Source organism: Leptodactylus fuscus, chromosome 9, assembly GCF_031893055.1.
Source record: "Leptodactylus fuscus isolate aLepFus1 chromosome 9, aLepFus1.hap2, whole genome shotgun sequence".
Classification (NCBI taxonomy): domain Eukaryota; kingdom Metazoa; phylum Chordata; class Amphibia; order Anura; family Leptodactylidae; genus Leptodactylus; species Leptodactylus fuscus.
In genome coordinates this window covers 48812782-48833704 of record NC_134273.1, presented here as the reverse complement: position 1 = coordinate 48833704, position 20923 = coordinate 48812782, and the positions used below count along the sequence as shown (strand labels likewise).

Genomic DNA, 20923 nt, shown 5'->3' with positions numbered 1-20923 from the left:
GTACCATACGCCGGGCGATTGGATACATGTGTCTGCACACAATACCACATGCCAGAGGATTGGATACGTGCATCTGCACACAGTTCCACACACCAGAGGATTAGATAAGCAGGTCTGCACACAGTACCACATGCCAGAGGATTGGATACGTGCATCTGCACACAGTTCCACACACCAGAGGATTAGATAAGCAGGTCTGCACACAGTACCACATGCCAGAGGATTGGATACGTACATCTGCACACAGTTCCACACACCAGAGGATTAGATAAGCAGGTCTGCACACAGTACCACATGCCGTAGGATTAGATACGTGCTTCTGCTTACAGATCCACATGCCAGAGGAATAAATACACGCATCTTCACACAGTTGTACACGCCATAGGATTAGATACACACATCTGCATACAGTTCCACATGCTGTAGGATTAGATACGCGCCTCTTCACACAATACCACACAGGGGAGGATTAGTTACATGCATCTGAACACAGTACCACATGCCAGAGAATTAGATCCGCATCTCAGCACACAGTTCCACATGGGGGAGGATTAGATACGCGCATCTGCACACAGTACCACACGCCAGAGTCATTAGATATGCGCGTCTACACACAGTTTCACTTACTGGAGGATTAGATACGCGTCTCTTCACACAATACCACACGGGAAGGATTAGATATGTGCATCTGCACAAAGTACCACACCAACAAGGATTGGATACTTGCATCTAAACACAGTACTACACGGGGAAGGATTAGATACAGCTTTACTCCAGGTATCCATAACAACTGATCACAGGTTTTTCTGCATTAAGTTGCACAAATTTCCACTTGACCGCCGACGCATGGACAAGTGCATGCATCCAGAGACGCTGCATCTCAATCGCGACACACTGGCTGAATGTAGTTGAGGCTGGAACCGGGTCGCAAACTGTGGCGGCCTGCCCAATATTCATGGCAGGAGAGCTGAAACACCACCCTCCTCCTCAGCAGTTAAATCGACCCCAGCTACGAGCTGGAAACACTGCAACACTGGTGTGGGGAGATGTCAGCAGGCCGTGCTGAAGCTCATGAGCTTGAGGGACAGACAGCACAGTGCCTCTGACGTCAGGGATGCCATCCTGGATGAGATGGCAATGTTTTTTGCCCCGTTGCAGGTTGGCGAATGTGATAATGGCCGGAACCTGGTAGCAGATCTGGAGCTTGCCAGACTCAAACACGGTCCAAGTTTTCAAATTATTGGTGCGACGGTTTCTAACAACTTACCCCAATTTACACAAGCTACTGGTTAAAGTGCGGCACTTGTGCTCCCACTTTGGCAAGTCTACAGTACCTGGTTCTAGCCTCAATATACTCCAGCAACGCCTACATCTGCCTGAAGCACCGGCTGTTGAGAGGTCACCACACGCTGAAACCCTAGATAGTGTATGTTGAGCAGGGTGTGTGAGCAGCAGAGACCTTTGATGGAGTTCCATCTCCAAAACCCAAGGGTTCATCAAAGTCAGCTACCTCAGTTTCTGAACCATGAGTGGCAGACTTATGTGAAATCCTATCCCATCCTTTCCACTGGACAAGAAATATTAGCATGTGCTCATCACAGTTCCTGATATGACAGCTGCATTAAGCAGGGTACAATGCAGACTAGGCCCAAGCACCAGGAACAGGTGTTACAATGGCTAGCGGATAATGCTTCCAGCAGCCGGTCAGCCACTACCTGCAGTCGCATTCATGCCGAAGAGTCTGCCCCTCCTTCCTCCCAACGTGCGCAATCTTCCCAACAGAGTCATCCCACCCTTGCCCCCTCCCAGGATCTCTTTTTGGGTCCTTTTACTGTCTCCCTCTGTTGAACCACTTCAAATCCCAGGAGCTACCAGACAACTGTGTGTGAACTGATGCCCAAACACTGGAGCATCCGCCATCACCTGGTGATTTTGTGGTTGTGGACCCGCAACCAGCATTTTCCATCCTCAGTGATGATGAGATACAGTTGCCATCAGGGCATGCTGTTGTCATGTGCGGTTTGCAGTAAGAGGAGAGTGAGCAATTGGAAGAGGAGTTGGTGGACGATGAGGCCACCAACCCCAAATGGACAGGGGTGATGTATAGCGGGGAAAGCAGTGTAGATGTGGATGCAAGCGCAGCAGCAAAAAAGGTGGCTAGCGGCAGAGGCATGTCCAGAGGCAGCAAAGCCAAAGATTTTCTGTGTACTAGCCACTCATGCAAAACTTGGTGCCAGACTAATTCCTCCAACAGGCTAACAACTGCCATCCCATCCACACCCACCAGGGGCACACTCTTCAAGGTCTGGGACACATTAATGGCATCCCCTGGCCAAACTACCACCACTGAGGGGCCTAGTGTCACCAGTTACATGACAAATTTAGTGCGGTTTGCACACTTGGCAAGTCTAAACTGAGTAGGGGCTCTGAAAAGAGCAACCTTACCACCTTTTGCATGCTCTGTCATTTGGAAGGCAAGCCCTGGGCTCAGTGGGAGAGAGCAAACACAGGACAATCGTCACCCAGAGTTGCCGACACTGCTTCTTCCACTGTTTACACCAGCCTGGACACCTACACATCTGTCTCTGACACATTGGGGAGTTCACCCTCATCCGCCTTTTGGCCTACACCATCATGTGCCTCTTCCCAGCCACTCCCCATCTCCCAGGCGTTTTATTACAGGCAGAAGTACAGCGCAAGCCACCCACATGCCAAAGCCTTTAACAGCCTCATCTAAAAACTGCTGGCCCTGGAGATGTTGGCGTTTATGCTTCTGGATACCCAGGCCTTCCGTCACCAGATGGCAGCTGGGGCACCTCCCTATGCTGGGCCTAGCCCTTACTACTTCTCTTGGTGTGCTGTCCCCGCCTTGCGCCTGCATGTGTCCCATAACATACGTCGGGCCCAGAGTTCCACGCTTTGCTGCAAGGTCCACTTGACCACTAGACCCTTAAAAATTGGATTCAGCGTACATAGCCTGACTGAATTTCTGTGTCTCCCACCTAGGTTTTGGGGGTACACACCCTTTATATCTGGATTGAGCGTACATAGCCGGACCTAATTGCTCTGCATCCCTGTTTTGGGGTTACACACTGCCTGAAAAGCTGGTTTGCATGTACATATATAGCAAGAACTAACTGCTCTGCATTCCTGCTATTTTGTGGTGGGGACACCCCTAAGAAAAGCTGGTTTGCACGTATATAGCCGGCTCTAACTGCTCTGTATTCCTGCTTTTTTCTTTTTTTTGGGGGGGGGGGGGGGGCACCCCTAACAAAAGCTGGTTTGCACGTATAAAGCAGCTCAGTTTGGCGTTTTTCAAGGAAGCGAAGAGTTATATCTTTGGAGTTCCCCAATTGAATATCAGCTGAAGAAAAACCTTTTCGAAGAGACTAGGCCCCTGGATCTAACTTCTTGATAAAAAAAAAAAAAAAAAAAAAAAAAAAAAAAAAAGGCTGAGCCCTTTATGTGCACTGCCATAAGGGAGAGGGCATTCAATTCCACCCACCTGAATATCTCTGTAGCTAAAGCTTGAAGGGGACTGTCTGGTTCTTCCTTGATGACGAAAAAAGGAGGCTACTGTTATGTTGTCGGTCATCACCTTCAGGTGTGAACCGTTTAGAAGCCTGAAACTATCCCAGACCGCTTTTAAATCTCTGTAATTTGAGGAAAGGCTCTGACTATGAGATGGCTATAGGCCTTGCAGAGGAGTGTCCTTTAAAGTTGTCCCCACTTATCCTGCTGGCGTCTAACTATAATCATCTTAGATGATAAGATGCAAAGCATTCCCTTGCTCAAGTTTACTCAATCAAACCACCAGAAAAGTGATATTTTCACAGACTGGGAAACCTGAATTCTTCTGTCCAGAGAACTCTGGTTACCATCCCAATTTGATAAGAAACATTTTTGTAACGGTCTTGAGCAAAACTGGGCAAGGGAATGGCTTGAATTAAGGAGGACACAAGACCTAGAATTCTCATCCCATATCTTATTGAATTGCACTCTTCTGAAACTCTGGCTCCTCTTGTGAACATTCTCCTGTTTTTCTCTTAGGAAGAAAGAGGTTTGTAGGATGGAGTTTAATAGAACCCCTAAGTAGATTACTTGAGTAGAGGGCAGCAGGTGAGACTTCTCTAGGTTCATGATCCACCCTAGGGACTCAAACTTATAGGACATAATCCCTCTGCTCAACCAACTCCTCCCAAGTGCTGGAAATCATTGAGGTAGGGTAGAATCAGAATATTTTGATACTTAAGAGCCAAAGGCCTTCCTTATGAAATCCCAAAGGGTAGGCAGCGGAACTGATAATGATGGATCCCTCTTACTATTTGAATTACAAATATCAGGTATTTCCAATAGGTTAAACACGCAGCTCCATATTTACCATTTTGAGCAGTATCTAGTACTGATTCTCACTATTGGCTCAGAACTACATCTGTTATCCTAACAGAATAGCCAGCCCCAAGTAAAACTACACTACTCAAATAACAGATCTGAATGAATGAAATATTCTCATTGAATACTTTGTTCTGTACAAAGTTGAATGTGATGACAACAAAGTCACAAAAATCATCAATGGAAATCAAATTTATTAACCAATGGAGGCCTGGATTTGAAGTCACTAGGGTGCAACGTAACTGTAGATGGAGCGAGACATGATGTCCCAGATGTGCTCAATCGGATTTAGGTCTAGGGAACGGGAAGGCCAGACCATAGCTTCAATGCCTTCATCTTGCAGGAACTGACCTGTTATGTGGTGTGTCGGGTGCAGCAGCCTCCTCTTTAGCCGACCAAAAAGTGAGTGTGTAGGGGGTGTGGGATAGCCACGGCGCCGGGACCATGTGGGCTGCCGCCATCTTCCTCGCCGTTTCCCTGCTCAATCAGCACGCCCACATGCAGCCCCCAACATATAGTGCCGCAGCCCTGGCTCCATAGCCTGCCCACACCCAGCCATGCACCAATAGGAGGTGCGTGGACAGACCAGCGCTGGCGGAATGCCAGCTGCTACAGCCGAGCCGGAGGGTGACTGTGGCGATTTGGGGTGAGTGACCCACATTTAAAGTAGCCTATCCTTCCTAGCGCGCGCGTGTGTGTGAGATATATATATATATATATATATAAAAATCTATTCAGATTGAGGAACAAAACATCCAAACTTTCACCTTTATAATATTAGTAGGATTTAAAAACATTTCTGAAACCTAAGCACAGTTATTATAAAGGTCCTTACAGAGAGTGGGGTTTAGCCAATTCACTGTGAATACTATAAGAGATCAGGCCCAACCAATAGGGGCAAAAATGGTGCCTTCAAATGATGGAAAATAGACGGCTCACATAGAGTTGGCTAAATACCATCACTGGTGAGGACCTGGTCCCTCTGGAGTACGGTATTTAGCCAATTCACTGTGAGCTGGCTAAATACTATCTCAGTTAAGGACCTGACCACTAGGGGGCAAAAAGGTCCTTACCAGTAATGGGAAATAGACAGCTCACACTGAGCCGGCTAAATACTAGACGCCGTAAGGATCAGATCCCTACGGCGTCTTGTATTTGGTCACCACCAATACAACACTGTTTATCCTAATTCAGCAGCAACCCAGAGATTACACCAGATACAGGAAGAATCATTATAAAGATGCCCAGACAAAAAGACCAAAAAAAGGAAGCGAGATGACACACATTCATTGAGACCATATCACCAATCCGCCACATACCTTATACAGTATAATAGACCAAAGAGCGCTGTGCCCTGCAACATGGAGTGGTATTGTCCCTTAAATAGCGTATATGGCGCTCGTAAGTGACGTCATCAATCGCGACCGTCACTAGAACACGTGACCCAGACTACAGTGATGACTCAGTTCACATGATCCCGCTGGATCGCGGCTGCGCAATAGACTTAATTCTGGTATACAGGGCAGCAAAATAAATAAATAAATAAAAAATCGGAAGTGTGCGGTAGTGCTGAGTAGATGCCGGGTAACGGTCACATGATCCATCAGCTCACACCCTCTCAAACCAACTTAATTGATATAGACAATACTGGACAGATATAAAGTACAGCTGCTGCAGGCATTGCTAAACCTTGAAAAAAAAGCTATACCTTGAGAAAGCATAAGGAATAGACTGACACACTCAATTCTAGCATAATAACATGATGAAATTATGAATATATAACTGGTGTGTATAGCTAAGTATATACCTCCCAACGTTTTTTTTTTTTTTTTTTAAATGTAGATTGTGAGCCCCACATAGAGCCCACAATGCATACCTCCCAACCGTCCCGATTTCCGCAGGACATTCATGATTCCGGTGACATGTCCCGCGGTCCCAGTTGGAGGGAGGTATGTCCCGATTTCAACTCAGATCTGCGTCCAGAGGACTCAGATCTGAGTTGAACACATATACGCGGCTGAAGCAAGGAGTTGACACAGGTCAGGTCCTCGCTTCGCCGCTGCTGCTGGCTACTGGCTTGTAGACGCGATGTGATGACGTCACATCGCGTCTACAACTGTGCGCCAGTGAGAGAGAGGCGCGCAGAGTGCAGCGAGGGAACGAGGAGAAGGTAAGTTTAATGTGGAGGTGGAACGTGAAACTGGGGGCAGATGAAGGAGAGGACGGCATGACACTGGGGGCAGAGATGGAGGGACATGACACGGGGCAGAGATGTGGGGACATGAATCTGGGGGCAGAGATGGAGAGGACATGAATCTGGGGGAAGAGATGGGGGGACATGAATCTGGGGGCAGAGATGGAGAGGACATGAATCTGGGGGCAGAGATGGGGGACATGAATCTGGGGGAAGAGATGGGGGGACATGAATCTGGGGGCAGAGATGGAGGGACATGCATCTGGGGGCAGAGATGGAGAGGACATGAATCTGGGGGCAGACATGGGGGGACATGAATCTGGGGGCAGAGATGGGGGACATGAATCTGGGGACAGAGATGGAGGGGACATGAAACGGGGCATAGATGTGGAGACATGAATCTGGGGGCAGAGATGGGGGGGCATGAATCGAGGCAGAGATGGGGGGACATGAATCTGGGGCCAGAGATGGAGGATCGATCCTTCTGAAGTAGCGGGGCCAACCCTCATGGTCCCGTGAACTGCGGTTTTCACCGCACAACTAAACCATTAGCCATCATGCTTACTTACCGTACTTCCTGATGAACCACAGGGGAAACGCATCAAGGTCTTTTTTTTAGTGAGGAGGAGGGGGACTTTAGCAGTGTCTTCAGGTGGATAGTCTCTCCCTAGGGATCGACGGGATAGAGATGTATGGTCACATAGTCTGACGACTGATCTCCTCTTATTAACCCCCGCTTAGCTTCCTCATGGCATTCTTAGGGTTGTGAGGGTGGATAGCATATGTGGAGCGCTATTTGAGCATAATTTAATGATATTCAGGACAAGGAGGGCAAGATATTTCAGTGAGGGTTGTTGCCCACTGCCACTGCATTGCTCAGCAAAGCATGTAAATTAGTGCTATCCCCTAACCCCTTGTTTTTACTTGGGTTTACGTTTTATTGTGTATAAAATAAAAGTTATATTTTATTCTGAATAGGGAATTTTTTCAGTGTACAATATGACATGAAACTGGGGGCAGAGACGGGAGGACATGAATCTGGGGGAAGAGATGGAGGGGACATGAATCTGGGGGAAGAGATGGAGGGGACATGAATCTGGGGGCAGAGATGGAGGGGACATGAATCTGGGGGCAGAGATGGGGGACATGAATCTGGGGATAGAGATGGGGGGACATGAATCTGGGGACAGAGATGGAGGGGACATGAAACTGGGGGCAGAGATGGAGGGGGGACATGAAACTGGAGGCAGATGAAGGGTGTATATGAAACTGGGGGAGAGATAGAGGGGGAATATATAATTTACGGGTGACTGTAGGAGGATTATACTGTGTGCGGGCACATGAAAAATTAATGAGAATGGGTGGAGTCAACACAAAAGTGGGTGGGGCTAAATTTGCCGCACATTTTGTCCCTCTTTCGGTTCTTCAAAAGTTGGGAGATATTTACAATGTACTTTTTTTTTCTCCCTATCAGTATGTCTTTGGAATATGGGATGGAAATCCATGCAAACACGGGGAGAACATACAAACTCCTTGCAAATGGTTTTTTCCTTGGCGGGATTTGAACACCAGGACTCCAGTGCTGCAGTGCTAACCACTGAGCCACTGTGTGGCCCATACCTCGCAACTTTTGAAGAGCCGAAAGAGGGACAAAATATGCGGCGCGTGTGCGCCACGGCAAACTTAGCTCCGCCCACTTTTATATTGACTCCGTCCTTTCGCATTGTGCCCCCACACAATATAATCTTCCTAGTCACCTGTAAATTATATTCCCCCTTCAACTCTCCTAGTTTCATATAACCCCTTTATCAGCCCCCAGTTTCATGTCCCCCCTCCATCTCTGCCCCCAGATTCATGTCTCCCCCCTTCATCTGCCCCAGTGTCATGCCATTCTCCCCACCTTCATCTGCCCCAGTGCCATGCCGTTCTCCCCCCTTCATCTGCCCCAGTGTCATGCCATTCTCCCCCCCTTTCATCTGCCCTAGTGACATGCTATGTCGTTATCCCCCCTTCATCTGCCCCAGTGCAAATGCCGTTCTCCCCCCCTTCATCTGCCCCAGTGTCATGCCGTTCTCCCCCCTTCATCTGCCCCAGTGTCATGCGGTTCTCCTTCCCCCCTCATATGGCCCAAGTTTCAATAGGCCCCCTACATTACGTTCTCAATGTTTAACACAAACAAATACTTATACTCACCTTCTAACGCTCCCCCGCCGCTCTCTCCACTCTCTCACTCCACTCACATAGTTGTAGGCCCGATGTGACGTCATCGCATCACGCCTACACACGCCGGAGCGCAGCAGTAAGGCAGGAGCTGAGCTGTGACAGTTCCTGCTTTACTCGCTTATATGTTCCGGAGGACGCCGATGAGTTGGAATCGGGACATACCTCCCGCCAACCGGGACCACGGGACAGGACACCGAATTCGTGAATGTCCCGCGGAAATAGGGATGGTTGGGAGGTATGATAAGTATGGATATAAAAAAAAGTATATAAATCCTCCAGATATACATAGGACATACCTCCTGACTATCCCCAATACTGTGGGATATTCCTGGATTCTGTGTTGTATCCTGCAGTCCCGGTTGGTAGGAGATATGTCCGAGCTTCAACTCATCTATGTTTGGAATTAAATACACTGCTGAATCAAGAGGGAGCTGTTGGCTACTGGTTCACCAAAGTCCTTCGGCCCCTGGAGCTGTAGGCACAATGTGATGACGTCACTCACATCGTGCCTACAGCTCTGTGACTGAGACTGCAGACAGAGCGACGGGGAAGCGAGGAAAGGTGAGTATCAGTGTTTTTTTATGTTAAAATTTTAGGGCAAAATGAGGGGGAAAATGATGAAGTGGCACATTAAATTAGAAGCAGACGAAGGGGAGGGGACACAAAACTGGGGTAAGATAAAGGGAGGCATGAAACTGGGAGCATATGGAGGTGGTACATTAAATTGAGAGCAGATGAAGGGAGGATGTGAAGCTGGGGGCAGATGAATGGAGCACTAAAAGTGGGGGATATTAATGGGGACATTAAACTGGGTACAACTGGAGGGGGACATTAAACAATGGAGGTCACTGGAGGAGGACATTAAACCGTGGGAGTAGCTGGAGGGAGACCTGTCTGCCTCTAGTTGCCCCAAGTTTAATGTCACTTTACAGCTACCCCTACGGTTTAATGTCCCCTTTCAGCTGCCCGGGTTTAATGTCCCACTTTTAGTTATGGGGTACTATAAGAGGGACTTAATAATGTGGAGCAGTTGGAAGGGAACATTATAATGTGGGGACATATAATGTACGGGTGACTGTAGGAGCATTATACATGTGTGAGGGCATATGCATTTGCATTTTTCTCAGGCTGGCAAGGTCTCAGCACTTTAAACTTGATGTGCAAACACACCTCGTAGCCGCCCATCAAATACAGTCCTATGAAAAAGTTTGGGCACCCCTATTAATCTTAATCATTTTTAGTTCTAAATATTTTGGTGTTTGCAACAGCCATTTCAGTTTGATATATCTAATAACTGATGGACACAGTAATATTTCAGGATTGAAATGAGGTTTATTGTACTAACAGAAAATGCGCAATATGCATTAAACCAAAATTTGACCGATGCAAAAATATGGGCACCTCAACAGAAAAGTGACATTAATATTTAGTACATCCTCCTTTTGCAAAGATAACAGCCTCTAGTCGCTTCCTGTAGCTTTTAATCAGTTCCTGGATCCTGGATGAAGGTATTTTGGACCATTTCTTTCTACAAAACAATTCAAGTTCAGTTAAGTTTGATGGTCGCCGAACATGGACAGCCCGCTCTCAAATGATCTGAAAACAAAGATTGTTCAACATAGTTGTTCAGGGGAAGGATACAAAACGTTGTCTCAGAGATTTAACCTGTCAGTTTCCACTGTGAGGAACATAGTAAGGAAATGGAAGACCACAGGGACAGTTCTTGTTAAGCCCAGAAGTGGCAGGCCAAGAAAAATATCAGAAAGGCAGAGAAGAAGAATGGTGAGAACAGTCAAGGACAATCCACAGACCACCTCCAAAGAGCTGCAGCATCATCTTGCTGCAGATGGTGTCACTGTGCATCGGTCAACTATACAGCGCACTTTGCACAAATAGAAGCTGTATGGGAGAGTGATGAGAAAGAAGCCGTTTCTGCACGTACGCCACAAATAGAGTTGCCTGAGGTATGAAAAAGCACATTTGGACAAGGCAGCTTCATTTTGGAAACAAAAATTGAGTTGTTTGGTTATAAAAAAAAAGGCGTTATGCATGGCGTCCAAAAAGAAACAGCATTCCAAGAAAAACACATGCTACCCACTGTAAAATTTGGTGGAGGTTCCATCATGCTTTGGGGCTGTGTGGCCAATGCCGGTATTGGGAATCTTGTTAAAGTTGAGGGTCGCATGGATTCCACTCAGTATCAGCAGATTCTTGAGAATAATGTTCAAGAATCAGTGACGAAGTTGAAGTTACGCCAGGGATGGATATTTCAGCAAGACAATGATCCAAAACACCGCTCCAAATCCTCAGGCATTCATGCAGAGGAACAATTACAATGTTCTGGAATGGCCATCCCAGTCCCCAGACCTGAATATCATTGAACATCTGTGGGATGATTTGAAGCGGGCTGTCCATGCTCGGCGACCATCTAACTTAACGGAACTTGAATTGTTTGTCCAAAATACCTTTATCCAGGATCCAGGAACTGATTAAAAGCTACAGGAAGCGACTAGAGGCTGTTATCTTTGCAAAAGGAGGATGTACTAAATATTAATGTCACTTTTCTGTTGAGGTGCCCATACTTTTGCACCGGTCAAATTTTGGTTTAATGCATATTGCGCATTTTCTGTTAGTACAATAAACCTCATTTCAATCCTGAAATATTACTGTGTCCATCAGTTATTAGATATATCAAACTGAAATGGCTGTTGCAAATACCAAAATATTTAGAACTAAAAATGATTAAGATTAATAGGGGTGCCCAAACTTTTTCATAGGACTGTACTACTTTGGGAAGCTGGCAGCTTGCGCTGTGCAAAAACTAACTTACCTATAGAGAACTATTGACCTTATTCTTGCATTTTTCTCGAGCTGGCAAGGTCTTGGCCCTTTCAAACTTCATGTGCAAACACATTTCGTCGCAGCCCATCATATACTGCTCGGAGAAGCTTGCGTTGTGCGGAAAGTGCCTTTTCCCATAGAAATGCATTGACATTAACTCGAGCAATTTGCTTGGGCTGGCAAGGTCTCAGGACTTTAAAATTTCACGTGCAAACACATCTCGTGGTATGAATATGAGGTTGTAAATATCCAGCTTCCAACGTCTTTGTATAAAACTTAAATTTTAATGGATTTTCAACATAAAACAGGAATTGAAGAGTATGAACGACATCAAAGTTGCTAGTTGACGCATTTCGGAAAGAACATGTTTCCTTAAACGTAGCCTGATGTAGATAAAACTCTTTCCTCAATAACTAATCAACATGGATTAATAACAAATGTGGGAAGGTAGCCGGTGGTAAACACCCAGATACACTTCCCCTAAACAAATCTAAAACATTAAAAACATAACATAACAACATAAGAATGTAGAATATCATATTCCTCAGTCCTGATAATAAATTCTTCATGGATGATATTAAATGTGTTAATATATGCTGCACTGCATAAAAAAGAGAACGGAGCAACGCTGTAATCCAACTGAATATTCGAGACCTCTCCAATATTAGAAAATCAGGAAGGAAAATTGTATTGGATGACCATAGGACAAAATATATATATATATATATATATATATATATATATATATATACTGATGAGCTAAGTAAATAAGTATGACAAGGTAGATATGCCTGAATAATACCGTATTAAACAATAAATATTGCCATGACAAAGATGGCTGCCTTAATCAAAGAGTGTATCTACTGCGCATGCTCTCACATGGAGGGAAAATGCCCTCAACAAAGATGGTTCCTATTCTCTACCTGGATGCTAGTGCGCATGCGTATTATCAAAGGATCCTGAATGAACAAGAATATATGCTAAATTCAGTCGAATAACAGGACCTTGGCATACGGAGCAGCACATCACAGCTATTGTGTACAGGTAAGTAAATAAATGTTGGTAATGTCAATAAATGTATGCTAAATCATTTCTTAGGTTCATGCCGCGTGGATATCTGGTGTTAAGTTTCATGATCCACGCGGCTTCTTTGATCCTAAGTTTATGAGTACGATCACCGCCCCTAACGGCTTTAGGGATTTTGTCAATAGCTTTAAAGGAGAAAGATCTCCCTGATGTACATTTAAAAAATGTTTGGATACACTCGTACTTTTAAATTGATTTTTGTTAGTAATATTTTGAAGATGCTCCGCAATCCTATATTTAATCGGTCTGATAGTACTGCCCACATAATCCATGTTGCAAACATTGCAATTGACCATGTAAACTACATGGTCTGACATGCAGATAGCACAGCTCACTTCCAGAAGACCCGGAAGGATCAACCAGGTATCGGTGGCTCAGGGTAGCCTGGGGTCACTGGTCAGACCCCAGGCTGCATAGTAGAGATACCAGCTCTCACCTCGGGCGGTGCCAGTGGGGATTGAACAGCGCGAAATCTGAGTGAACTGCAAAGAATCATGGTAATTGTAGGCTAAGACAGCAGGAAGGTATCCATGTAATCAAATGCAGAGGCTACAGGATAGAGCCAGAAATAACTAAAAACACTGCTAAAGGTATTTGGGTACATTATTTCACCCATTGATAGCAGTAACAGACCTTTTTTTAAAAAAAAAAATAATTCGCCCGGAATACCCTTTTAATAACAAGTGGACATCTATGCTAGAGCAAGAGCTATAAAGTCCCTGCTCTGACACAGATAACTATAGAGAAGATGGGGAGCAATGACTTCACTATATTGCACCCCCTGTGCCGGACCTGCTTGGAAGTCCAGTAGCAGGGATAGAGGCTTCAGCATCAAGATTCATCGGGGGGAGTGTAGTTAGGTAAGTGAAAGATTTATTATTTTATGAGAAATAAAAGGACATCATAACTAAAAAATGGGGGTACATATTTGTAATAGTTCCCCCACTAGATTTACAAAAATAAAGAAGCTTTATTGGCACGTCTGAATAGATATTTGGTATTGCCAAAGCAAGTAGAGTGGGGGTGGGGGGCAGGTGTAGGGTGGATGATTTTGGGTATTTTGGGTCCTTGGGGTCTCATCTTCCCCTCAATTGGTGGCAGGTGGATACATATTGGGCAGCGATCTCCACAGTCGACTCCTCTTCTCCCGGTAGGATGTAGAGTTTTCTCTTCTCATTAAATCAAATCAAATAAAGAAGAGCTTTATTACTATTACTATACTTTTCATATAAAAAACAAGTTTTTAGTTTTTTTATATTTCCTACCCGCTGGCTAACACGGTACGAGAACAAACATTTTCCTTATACTATTCATAGTTCCTTTTTATACATACCCCATTATATAATAGTTCCTCTAGCCTTATTAATAATAGTTTATCCTTATAAATAGCTCTCTCTCTCTATTGAGCTAAGTATAGAGCTATATATACACATTGTGGGGATTTTCCCTAAGATTGGATCTAACCGAAACAGGTTCTATCAATATAGAATTTTCTTAAAAGTATTTTTACCGTGGCTGTTTTTCTGGCCAATGGTATTAATCCAGCACAATGGCTAGAGGAGGCAAGAACGGTCTTCTCAGAGAAAGAGTACATACAATCAGATTCAGTGGGCACTTTGAAAGAAACATTCAAGACCTTGACTAAGGTTTATCGGGAGTTCACACGGTGCTGGTGGGAAATACAAGCACTCACCAATTATCTTGACAATAAAATTGTACCTAAGGGGTTAAGGAACCCTATTGAACCCGCTAGGCGAGTGAGAACTACGACTCTAGTGAATGCATGGGTTAAAGAGGTAACAGACTCATCACTCCGACTTATCTCTCTCATTTTAGAGGAAGAGAAAACCAACTTGGTTAGATTAAATGAACAGCTAAAAGACATGATTATAAAAGCAAAGACATTCTCGAATGACCCAGATTTTATAAGGAAGGAAAAAGATTTACAAATGAATATTGAAAAGTATACGAATCATATCAAAACACGAAAAAATCAACAGTTCATGTGTGATTTGCATGAGTTTAGGGAAAACAAAGCTTACTGGGAGAATGACAAACCAGGGGCAGCTAGTGATCTGTCCTCTTCCGATTACGAATACTCGGATAATGAGAGAGAAGGTCGGGGAAGGGATCCACCACGTGGTAGGGGTCGTGGTTATAATTCCTCAACTAGGGGGAAGACCAAACCCCGAAATCAGGGTTGAGATGGTGGGAGAAGTGCAGCTGAAAATGTTTTTTTTTTTAGCCCAGACCCTGCAGATAATGCAGTATATGCTGCGGGGCAGGACGGAACAACCCACCACTTAATACATTCAGTTGGACCCACCGATGCACCAGTTGGGGCTGAGTCCACAGATGCCCTAAGTGTTATCAATTTATCACAACATTCCCTAACTGGGTGTGAACTTTTGTTGTTGAGTAAAGGGATGTTGTTTGTGCCTACTAATGCATTTAATCATTTCCAATGGGTCAAGGACCTAGCACTATTCACACGTAAACTGCGTTGGTCTAAGTTCATGTCTACCGTAGAAAGCAGGAGGGCTCGTGAGTTGGGGGTTGAGGTGGAGGATTTGGAGGGGATTAGGACATTAGAAAGCTTATACCTGGAAGGACAGGGACTTGACGAAACCCTTCAGGTAACAAATTTACGTTCAAAAAATCAAAAAAATCCCCCTCCCTGTGACTCCAAGTGTATTGATGTCTTCGAGAGAGTGGTCCTGGAAAATTTATCTAAGCTGGCTTCCCGGTCGGTGCCAAGACGTAATAATTTAAGTGTCAACCAATGTGCCGCCCTGAGGTCTTTGGAAGCTGATGACTCTATCATAATTAAAACAGCAGACAAGGGCGGCAATGTTGTGGTTATGGACCGGGATAAATACATGTGCCACGGGATTCTCGATGACAGCTCAAATTATGAGATCCTTGTAACCGACCTACTCCCCAATACACTGAGGCGCTTTTGCAAATACTGGATAATGCCAGGGCGCAGGGTCTAATTTCCAACAATGAATACCGGTACATGCGCCCAGAGTTTCCCAGGGTCCCCACGTTCTATGCTTTACCTAAGGTCCACAAGGGCTACCATCCCCTCAAGGGCTGCCCCATTGTGTCTGGCATAGGGGGTGTTACTGAGGGGGTCAGCAACTATATCGACCAAGTGTTGCGACCCTTCGTTCTGGCTCTACCCTCCTATGTCAGGGACACGATGGATGTCCTCCGTCATCTGGAGGGCATACAAGTACCATCGGGGGCGGCCCTGGCAACCTTGGACGTGGAGGTGCTCTACAGCTCCATACCCCATGATTTGGGGCGTGGGGCTGTAGGGCGCTTCTTGGGGACCCGGGGTGAACAGTTTGGTAGACATAATGAACTGGTATTGGACCTCCTTAACTTTATTTTAGCACACAATGTATTCCTATTTAATGGTAGGGTTTACCATCAGCGGTGGGGCACCGCGATGGGGTGCCCCGCAGCACCCACTTTTGCAAATTTATATTTGGGATACTGGGAGGAGGTGTGTGTTTTTGGCCAACATGCTGAGACCTGGGCCCGGCGCATAGTGCTGTGGCTCAGGTTCATTGACGACATTATGATAGTGTGGTCTGGTACATCTGAGCAGTTCAAACAGTTTGATGAGGTCCTGAATAAGAATGAACTGAACCTACACTTCACATCATTCTTTCATCCGACATGCGTATCTTTTCTGGACATCCAAATCGTCCTCGATCCTGATGGGAGTTTTACATCTACCCTTTTTAGAAAAACTCACAGCAACTAATGCCCTGCTTGAATGGGGGAGCCACCACCCAATGTCCCTCAAGCGAGGTATCCCGAAGGGACAGTTCCTCCGTTTATAGAGGAATTGAAGTAGCATTGAGGACTTTCATATAGAGAGTGAGGCCCTGCTTGAACGATTTGTGGCCCGTGGCTATCCTCGGGCATTGCTAAATTCAGCAAGGCATGGAGCAAGACGAACACAAAGGGACACTTTGTTGGCACCTAAAAAGAGGGATGGGGGTCGACAGGAGATACGCAGGATCGGTCCATTTGACAGTTACTCCAGTGAAGTCACAAATATAATGCAAACCCATTGGAGTATATTGAAACAGGATGCGAACATACGAAATGTCATCTCTGAGCACCCCTCTATTACATTCCGAAGGGGGAGAAATATTGGTGACAAGGTCATGCACAGTCACCTCCCACCTGCAATGAGAGATGAAACCTGGTTGGGCAGAATTCACACACCAGGCACGTTTAGATGTGGCTCATGTCGGGCATGTGAATATATACAACGTGGTACCCAGATTAGAGCCTGCGCTACAGGTCGGGTTTTCAACATCAAGGACTTTTCGAACTGTAAAAGTGAGGGGGTTGTATATGTGATTACATGTCCATGCCCCCTCAACTATGTAGGGAAGACCCGCAGACAATTGTGCAGAAGGGTGCTTGAACAGGTGGGTGATGTGGTTAGGCAAGTGGAAACCCCCGTTTCCAACCACATCTGGGAATGTCATGGGGGAGACCCCTTTGCCCTCAGGTTTCAGGTGATAAAGAGTGTGCAAAAATCTGTCAGAGGAGGGAATTGGGATGAACAGATATTGCGCCGTGAGGTGTCAAGGGCCCCTAAATACATGTAGTGGTAGTGATCCAGCGGCATAGGCTCTAGTCTAGGATGATATTGGTCGGAATTAATGTAAAATATTTATGATCCGATAGGTTTAATATTGGGGGGAAGGACTGTGGATACAGGTTGATTTGTATCCTGAATCCTCTATAAGGTTATGAGGGATCGCCCAGCTTGAAAAGATCCTATATGGACTAGCATGGGAATTTTATGTTCACGGACCAATAGAACATAGATAGTGCTATTGCCTTCCCAGATTACACTTACCTGAGATTTTGGGGAGCTAAGGTATTTTGACCCCTTGAATATTGTTGCCATGTTAGCCAGACTTGGCCCGCGTTCACATAATGCGGGTTTTTTTGTTTTGTTTTTTGGCAAGTGGGGCATTGATACTCCTTTAGATACCCAGACAACACAACTTAGTGGTTATATGCACAATCTACATCCGGTTTTCTGGTCTGTGATGTTTTATATTCAGCGATGTCTTAGGACACTATTCACATACTTACTTGATACGCTGTATGCCTTTTTTTGGGGGAATGTTATGTATACGAACCAATAGAACATAGTGCTTTTGCCATCCCGGATTATACTTACCTGAGATTTTAGGGAGCTAAGGTATTTTGACCCCTTGAATATTGTTGCCATGTTATCTAGACTTGGCCCGCATTCACAATACATTTTTTTTTTATTTTTTTTTTAAGCAAGTAGGGCATTGATGCTCACTTAGATACCCAGGCAACACAACTTGTTGGCTAAATGCACAATCTACATCCGGTTTCCTGTTCTGTGATGTTTTATATTCAGCGATGTCTTAGGACACTATTCACATACTTACCTGATACGCTGTATGCTCTTCTTTGGGAGGACTGTTTTCACTCTGGCGCTGTGCCTGAATGAGACCCGCCCATGTTACGCCCTGGGAATGAGAGGAGTACACGTCACATCTCTAGACGGCCTCAGATTGAGCGAGCCCCGGTAGGGGGGCGGGGCCTGTGGTCCGCTCTGTTACTATACAAGAGCGGCCTGCACTGAACGCAGTGTCAGCCTCTATGAAAGTATCAGGACCCACCATCTGGGTCCTGAGAACTGCGGTTTTGACCGTACACCACTAGATTGCTTAGAATGTATTGTAATCTTAGCCTGGAATCATAGGCAGGATATTTTATGTCTCCTGATGAGTTTAAATGTACGAAACACGTAGAGACAGACAAGTGAGACAGAGACAAGTTTCAAACAGTTTTATTTTTAATGCAATTGTTTGTGTAGCTCCTTTTGAGATTTTGGCAGAAGGTAACCTGCTGAAACGTACCAGCAATGAGGTCTGGGGTGGCGGGTGTGACAATCTAATTGCCCTACTCTGTTTGCAGCAAGACAGACCTAGTCATGAATAGTAGGTGTTAGGTTCATAAACGAGTCTAATGTGACACCCTCCTTTATCTCCCTATATTATAAAAATGAATTTCTGTCTGTCTGTCTGTGCTCTAATGCGAACCAAATGACTGGACCGATCTTCACCAAATTTGGTACAGAGACACTTCAGGTATCCGGGAAGGTTTAAGACGAGACTCCAACTCGCTCGGACTTACCGTTGCTGAGATACAGCATTCCAAACACAGTGCCCCCCCTTAGCCAATACAAACCTGCAAGACTTTCACTCATATTCCAACTGCAATACACACGATCACTCCACATGCACAATACAACACTGATATCCAAACTGAGATACACTCATCACAGGATTAGATACACAGATCAGCACACAGTACCACATGTTAGAGGATTAGATACACGGGTCTGCACACAGTTCCACAGACCAGAGGATTAAATACGCACTTCTGCACACAGTTCCACACACTGAAGGATTAGATAAGTGCGTCTGCACACGGTTCCACATGCCGAAGGATTAGATACAGGCGTCTACATACAGTTCCACACTCCAGAGGATTAGATACGCGCGTCTACACACAGTACCACATGCCATAGGATTACATACATGCGTCTGCACACAATACCACACAGGGGAGGATTAGATACACGTGTCTTCACACAGTTGTACACGCCATAGGATTAGATACACGCGTCTGCACACAGTACCATATGCCGTAGGATTAGATACGCACCTCTTCACACAATACCAGACAGGGGAGGATTAGATACACGTGTCTTCACACAGTTGTACACGCCATAGGATTAGATACACGCGTCTGCACACAGTACCACATGCCGTAGAATTAGATACACAGATCAGCACACAGTACCACATGCCGTAGAATTAGATACACGGGTCTGCACACAGTCCCACACACCAGAGGATTAAATACGCACTTCTGCACACAGTTCCACACACTGAAGGATTTGATACGTGTGTCTGCACACGGTTCCACATGCCGAAGGATTAGATACAGGCATCTACACACAGTTCCACACTCGAGGATTAGATACGCGCATCTGCACATATTTGTACACGCCATAGGATTAGATACACGCATCTACACAGAGTACCACAGGCCTTAGGATTAGATACACGCATCTACACACAGTTCCACACTCCAGAGGATTAGATACGCGCGTCTGCACACAGTTGTACACGCCATAGGATTAGATACACGCGTCTGCACACAGTACCACATGCAGTAGGATTAGATACGCGTGTCTACACATAGTTCCACATGCCGAAGGATTAGATACGCGCCTCTTCACACAATACCACACAGGGGAGGATTAGATACGTGTGTGTGCACACAGTACCACACTTTGGAGGATTAGATACATGCCTCTGCACACAGTACCACATGCCATAGGATTAGATACGCGCGTCTGCACACAGTACCACATGCCGGGGGATTGGATACGCGCGTCTACACACAGTTCCACACGCCGTAGGATTAGATACGCGCGTCTGCAGACAGTACCACATGCCGGGGGATTGGATACACGCGTCTGCACACAGTTCCACACGCCGTAGCATTAGATACGCACCTCTTCACACAATATCACACAGGGGAGGATTAGATACATATGTCTTCACACAGTTGTACACGCCATAGGATTAGATACGCGCGTCTACACACAGTAGCACATGCCGTAGGATTAGATACCTGCCTTTTCACACAATACCATAAAGGGGAGGATTAGATACACGTGTCTTCACACAGTTGTACACGCCATAGGATTAGATACGCGCGTCTACACACAGTACCACATGCCATAGAATTAGATACACGGGTCTGCACACAGTCCCACACACCAGAGGATTAAATACGCACTTCTGCACACAGTTCCACACACTGAAGGATTTGATACGTGCGTCTGCACACGTTCCACATGCCGAAGGATTAGATACGCGCATCTACACATAGTTACATACGCCGAAGGATTAGATACGCGCCTCTTCACACAATACCACACAGGGGAGGATTAGATACGTGTGTGTGCACACAGTACCACACTTTGGAGGATTAGATACATGCCTCTGCAAACAGTACCACAAGTCAGAGAATTAGATACGCGTCTGCACACAGTACCACACGGGGGAGGATTAGATACGCACGTCTGCA

General features: G+C 45.6%; 2 protein-coding genes across 3 annotated transcripts in view; both read right to left on the bottom strand.

Annotated features, from left to right (window-relative positions):
- Positions 1-5772, bottom strand: part of CCDC134 (coiled-coil domain containing 134) — a 62556-nt gene extending 56784 nt beyond the window's left edge. The window contains exons 1-2 of one of the 2 annotated variants that reach the window (XM_075286372.1): positions 5712-5746; positions 628-741 (exon numbers count right to left, since the gene is read on the bottom strand). The gene's annotated coding sequence lies outside the window, so the exon portion shown is untranslated. Of the gene's footprint in view, positions 1-627; positions 742-5711 lie in introns of both variants that reach the window. The other variant, XM_075286371.1, reaches the window with a different exon arrangement.
- Positions 1-20923, bottom strand: part of WBP2NL (WBP2 N-terminal like) — an 87869-nt gene that overhangs the window by 8334 nt on the left and 58612 nt on the right. The window lies entirely within an intron of this gene.